At 44.9% G+C, this 6717-nt stretch overlaps 1 pseudogene; it reads left to right on the top strand.

The window, feature by feature from the left end:
- Positions 1–203: 203 nt before the first annotated feature.
- On the top strand, positions 204–5527 carry LOC113368510 (annotated as a pseudogene).
- Positions 5528–6717: the final 1190 nt, after the last annotated feature.

Genomic DNA, 6717 nt, shown 5'->3' with positions numbered 1-6717 from the left:
AAGAACGCAGCTAATTAATTATTAGGATTACGGCAGGTTGTGTGTCCTAGAGATTTTATATTCTTGCGACCTTTCCGATAACCGGAAACCCGAACTCTTCGAAATGCGGTTTTGTTCCGGCAAATGTGGACGATTCAAAGATTTTTTGTCGATTATGTGTGCGCTTTCTTACTTACGTTTGCGAGCGCATCATAATCATAATACGACCTCAGAGCAGATGAGATTACCCGCTGAATTTAAGCATATTACTAAGCGGTGGAAAAGAAACTAACTAGGATTTCCTTAGTAGCGGCGAGCGAACAGGGAAGAGCCCAGCACTAAATCCCGCGGCGGACGCTGGGAAATGTACTGCTAGGGAGGATTCGATTATCTCGATGCGTTGCGGCGAGTTCAAGTCCATCCTGAATGGGGCCATTTGCCCATAGAGGGTGCCAGGCCCGAAGCGACCGTTTTGCGTATCAAGAGGATCTCTTCTCAGAGTAGAGTTGCTTGAGAGTGCAGCTCTAAGTGGGTGGTAAACTCCATCTAAGACTAAATATGACCACGAGACCGATAGCGAACAAGAACCGTGAGGGAAAGTTAAAATGAACTTTGAAGAGAGAGTTCAAGAGTACGTGGAACCGTTCAGGCGTAAACCTGAGAAACCCGAAATATCGAAAAGAGAGATTCAATTTTATCGTTGTCTTCCATTTATTGGCGTGCGATTGACCGGGATTCGTCCTGTGATACGTCGTCGGTTTATGCGTTAGGCGGCGATGACATGCTCTTCTCTCTCAGTACGACGTCGCGACCTTTTTGGTGTCGATCTACGACCGCGGCGGTAGCCTGTCATGAATTTTTTTGCGTCAGACCCTGCGTGCTCCGGTCGACTGCCAGACGGTATAAACGATATGGTATAGGGTCGCTTTTAAGCGTTCGGCCGGTTGCAAGCACGAACGGTTATTGATCGTCGGACCTAGTCCGGCATCGATGCCGCCTCGAGCTGTTAGTTACCGTGTTCTCGGATGGACTCTATTACCGGTCAGCGATGCTATTGCTTTGGGTACTTTCAGGACCCGTCTTGAAACACGGACCAAGGAGTCTAGCATGTGCGCGAGACATTGGAAAATACAAAACCTAAAGGCGCAATAAACGCAAAGGTGTGCTTAAGTAAACTGAGGGATGACGGACCGCATCTACGGATGCGTTCTTGCAATCCCGAGAAGTCTCACTCTCATTTCGAGAAGAGACGCACTCAGAGCGTACACGCTAGGACCCAAAAGATGGTGAACTATGCCCGGTCAGGTCGAAGTCAGGGAAAACCCTGATTAAGGACCGTAGCGATTCTGACCTAAAAATCGATCCCGTAGCGATTCTGACCTAAAAATCGATCCTCGGAACTGGGTATAGGGGCAAAAGACTAATCGAACCATCTAGTAGCTGGTTTTCTCCGAAGTTTTCCTCAGGATAGCTGGCATTCGATGAACGAGTCTTATCCGGTAAAGCGAATGATTAGACCCCTTGGGGCCGAAACGACCTCAACCTATTTTTAAACTTTAAATGGGTGAGATCTCTGGCTTGCTTGAATAGTGAAGCCAGAGATTTGGATCAGAGTGCATAGTGGGCCACTTCTGGCAAGCAAAACTAGCTGTGGGATGAACCAAACGCCGAGTTAAGGCGCCGATCCTAATCCCCAGGAGAAATCCTATGTTGATGTTGGTGTATTTTATTTTGAATAAAATTTCACACCCATCGGGCGAAAGGGAATCCGGTTTCTATTCCGAAACCCGGCAGCGGAACCGTTTACAAGTCGGGCCCTCGCAAGAGAGTTCGTCGGGGTAACCCAAAATGACCTGGAGACGCCGTCTCGAAATACGGAGCGAGTTTTCTTCTCTGTGTGAGCGTTCGAGTTCCCTGGAATCTTCTAGAAGAGAGATAGGGTTTGGAACGCAAAGAGCACCGTTGTTGCGGCGGTGTCCGTATCTTTCCATTTGACCTTGAAAATCCAGGAGAGGGCCACGGTAGGTGTCGCGCTTGTTCGTACCCATATCCGCAGCAGGTCTCCAAGGTGAAGAGCCTCTAGTCGATAGATAAATGTAGGTAAGGGAAGTCGGCAAATTGGATCCGTAATTTCGAGATAAGGATTGGCTCTGAGGATCGGGGCGTGCCAGGCTTGGTTGGGAAGCGGGCGTAGGCCAATGTGCCGGGCCCTCGGCGAGGTAAAATTGTCCTTGTGACTTACATCCGTGCTCGGTCCCGTGCCTCTCCGCCCCCCTCCCGCGAATCTTTCTATTGCTAGGTTTCTGTGCCGGCTTCGGTCGGTCAGTCGTACTCTTCGGTCGCCATTCAACGGTCAGCTCAGAACTGGCACGGACTAGGGAAATCGACTGTCTAATTAAAACAAAGCATTGCGATGGCCCGAACGGGTGTTGACGCAATGTGATTTCTGCCCAGTGCTCTGAATGTCAACGTGAAGAAATTCTAGCAAGCGCGGGTAAACGGCGGGAGTAACTATGACTCTCATACTCTATATACTCTATATACTCTATATATAGTATATAGAGTATACATATAAGAACAGCTCGACGAGACTCCGTTGGGATAACTGGCACTCGGATCCCATTAGTCCGAGGAGCGGGGTTAAACAAGGAGATCCTTTATCGCCAGTCCTTTTTAATCTAATTATCAATAGGCTCATATAAAGCTCCCCTCCTGAGGTCGGGGTTGTGATAGAGGAAAAATTACTAAACATCATGGCATTCGCTGACGACCTGGTATTTGCGGCGTCGTCACAAAAAGGCCTTCAGGCAATGCTAGACCACGCCAATGATTTCCTCTCAAAATGCGGCCTCATCATCAACACCGCCAAATCTTTTACAATAGCTATCAGGAATGTGCTACATGTTAAAAAGTCATACGTTGATAATAACATAAAATTCAGTTGCGGTGGTCGAGACTTACCTTACCTTACCCCTCTATAGGGTGGAAGTTTGGTGTTATCTCGGAGTATCTTTCACTCCAGAGGGCGCCAAAATGTGCGACCTAAAGCAAAAATTGCAGGACATCATAGAGAAGCTGTCCAAAGCTCTCTTAAAACCGCAGCAACGACTGTTCGCATTAAGAACAGACGGTATTCCAAAACTGTTACACAAGCTGACGTTAGGGAACACAACACTTTGCCTTCTTAAAAGCCTTGACACTATAATTAGAAAAGCCGTAAGATCATGGCTAAGGTTACCGACTGACACGACCAACACTTATTTCTATGCCAAAGACAGAGATGGGAGCTTATGCCTCCCATCTCTGAGATGGTTGGTGCCTTTAATAAGAAAGGGAAGGCTTATGAACCTGGGATGGCCAGACTCCAGTTTTCATCAGCTTGAGGTTGAGAATTGCGAAAAACGCTTGACTGACATCGGGAACATTATAGGTTCCGCTAAACAGCTAGATGACAGATGGGCTAAGTTCCTCCACAATTCAGTGGACGGGCAGGCGCTCTCGAAGTCATCCAAAGTCCCCCAGCAACACCGGTGGATTACCGATGGCACGAAAATCCTATCAGGCCGGGACTTCATTAACTGCGCTCGTCTTAGAGTTAATTCTATGCCATGCAGAAGCCGGACCACAAGAGGTTGCCGAGAAGATAGGTTTTGTAGAGCAGTATGCAACGCACTAGAGACTCTAGATCACATATTACAAACGTGCTATCGAAGTCATAGACAAAAAATTGAGAGACACAATGCAGTCACCAAATACGTCAAAAGAGCTCTAGAGAAAAAACACTCTTGTGTCGAATGGGAGCCACTGTTCCAAACACCAGAGGGAACACGTAAACCTTAACTTGTAGCGACGTAAGGAGAATCTGCTATTGTGATTGACACACAAATCGTAGACATGGATTTAGCTCATAAACGCACGATAGAGCATTATAAGAGTTTGGACGCCCAGATAAAAGAGTAGTACAACGCATCTGAAGTGATATATAGTACTGTTACCTTAAATAACAGAGGAGTGTGGCACATGGACTCTGCAAACTTTTTGCTGTCAGGCAAAGTTATTAAGAAAGATGAATTAAAGACCATTTCCACAAGAGTTTTGTTCGGAGAACTCAACGGTTTTAGCGCTTGGAACAAAACAACGTCCATGATACGCCAGGGGATAGGGTAGAATGAACCCTTGAATACAGCGTGCTGCCTGCGCATTACATCCGTCAGGCATAATACTAGGAGTTAGGTTTAGTGGGTATTGACTTCGGGCCGAGTTCCACACTACATGGTCAACCTGGCGACCGGGGTGCGTAAATTCATTCCCCTCCTAGCCAAAAAATAAAAATTAAAAAATAGCCAAGTGCCTCGTCATCTTACTAGTGAAGCGCATGAATAGATTAACAAGATTCCCCCTGTTCCTATCTACTTTCTAGCGAAACCACTGCCAAGGAAACGGGCTTGGAAAAATTAGCGGGAAAAGAATACCCTGTTGAGCTTGACCTTAGTCTGGCATTGTAAGGAGACATGAATGGTGTAGCATAAGTGGGAGATAGTAATATCGTCGGTGAAATACCACTACTTTCATCGTTTCTTTACTTACTCGATTGGGCGGAAAGCGTGCGTCAAAAACTTGCGTTCCGACTGTCACGGTTTTCTAGAGCCAAGCGCATAAGAGTGGTGTGAGGCATTGCGCCGATCGCCAACAGTACTCTAGCGTGATCCGATTTGAGGAAACTGCTAGGCGGGGAGTTTGACTGGGGCGGCACATCTGTCAAATAATAACGCAGGTGTCCTAAGGCCAGCTCAGCGAGGACAGAAACCTCGCGCAGAGCAAAATGGCAAATTCTGGCTTGATCCCGTTGCTCAGTGTGCATAGGGACCGCAAAAGGATGGCCTATCAATCCTTTTGGCTTGAAGAGTTTTCAGCAAGAGGTGTCAGAAAAGTTACCACAGGGATAACTGGCTTGTGGCAGCCAAGCGTTCATAGCGACGTTGCCTTTTGATCTTTCTATGTCGGCTCTTCCTATCATTGCAAAGCAGAATTCGCCAAGCGTTGGATTGTTCACCCACAAATAGGGAACGTGAGCTGGGTTTAGACCGTCGTGAGACAGGTTAGTTTTACCCTGCTGATGAATCGACGTTGCGACAGTAATCCTGCTCAGTACGAGAGGATCCGCAGGTTCGGACATTTGGTTCACGCACTCGGTCGAGCGGCCGGTAGTGCAAAGCTACCATCCGTGGGATTATGCCTGAACGCCTCTAAGGCCTTATCCTTTCTAGACATAGTAAGCAACGATATCTCCAGGAGTCTCGTATCGAATACAATACGGCGCACGCCGGTTATCGCACGAGCCATTTTTAGCCGAATGATGCGCTGGACAATGGCGGTATCCGTCCGTTATATCTGTCTTGCCTATAGCGGTCGATCATGGGTCACTAGTTCTATGTAGAGACTCGGAATCGTTTGTAAACGAATTAGGTACCTGAAGAAGTGTTGTACACGGCAGAGCAGTTACCACTCTGCGATCCGTTGAGACTCAGCCCTTGGCTTGAGGATTCGTTATGTTGGCTTGACGTCACCCCACGCTATTAGAGCATAAGCCTTGAGCCGTCGCATTGCAGCATGCCACAATCAGTAGGCTTGACAGTCGAAAACTTGTACATGCTGTACATGTGACACTTCTTCGGTATCTACTTAGCTATTTTGTACAATGTTCGTAAGTCAGCACGTAAATCAAAACTTATCGACAAATTCCAATACTAGAAATATTCATAATTTCTTTCAATAACCATAATGCTAAGAAAATAGTTATAAATATTTTGTAAGTTTACAAAATATATGTTTTTAAGAGAAACTTTTCATATTTTTTATTATAAATATATGATATAATTCATTAAATTCTGAATAGGGAGAATGTTTTTTGCTAAATTTCTTGGAAATGCGTACAAGACACCAATTAAATGAAATGCGTACAAGTTGCTAATAAGCAAAGTACGTATAAGTTATCTAAAATGCAAATGCGTGCAAGTTGTTAATGTGTAAAATACGTGCAAGTTCTCAATTTGCAGAATGCGTGCAGAGTACGTGCAAGTTGTTAATGTGCAAAATACGTGCAAGTTGCTATTTTTGTTTAATTTTTGTTATATACTGTAAATAATTAGTAACTTTCAACCTATAAATATTTCGATTCTTTTATAATAAAATATTCAGTACATTTATTTCTTTTTTAACAAAATATTCAGTATTTATATATTTTAGGGGACATCAGCGGGTAAGCGTAACCTAGAATCTTGCATCAAGACAGGTTAAAGACATTTTTCGGCTTTTTGAAATCAGTAACTTACGGGTACCTCAAACTACATCAAATAAACTTTTAGGAGACATTAGCGAGTAAGCCTAACCTAGAATCTTGCATCGAAACAGGTTGAAAACATTTTCCGGCTTTTTGAAATCAGTAACTTACGGGTACCTCAGACTACATCAAGTAAACTTTTAGGGGACATTAGCGAGTAAGCCTAACCTAGAATCTTGCATCGAAACAGGTTAAAAACATCTTCCGTCTTTTTGAAATCAGTAACTTACGGGTACCTCAGACTGCATAAAGTAAACTTTTAGGGGACATTAGCGAGTAAGCCTAACCTAGAATCTTGCATCGAAACAGGTTAAAAACATCTTCCGGCTTTTTGAAATCAGTAACTTACGGGTACCTCAAACTACATTAAGTAAACTTTTGGGACATTAGCGAGTGAG

This window comes from Ctenocephalides felis, unplaced genomic scaffold, assembly GCF_003426905.1.
Source record: "Ctenocephalides felis isolate EL2017-DRISC unplaced genomic scaffold, ASM342690v1 CF-g0.4_SCAFFOLD_01170, whole genome shotgun sequence".
NCBI lineage: Eukaryota > Metazoa > Arthropoda > Insecta > Siphonaptera > Pulicidae > Ctenocephalides > Ctenocephalides felis.
Note: the sequence above shows the minus strand (reverse complement) of the source record. Positions and strands in the feature narration are given on the sequence as shown.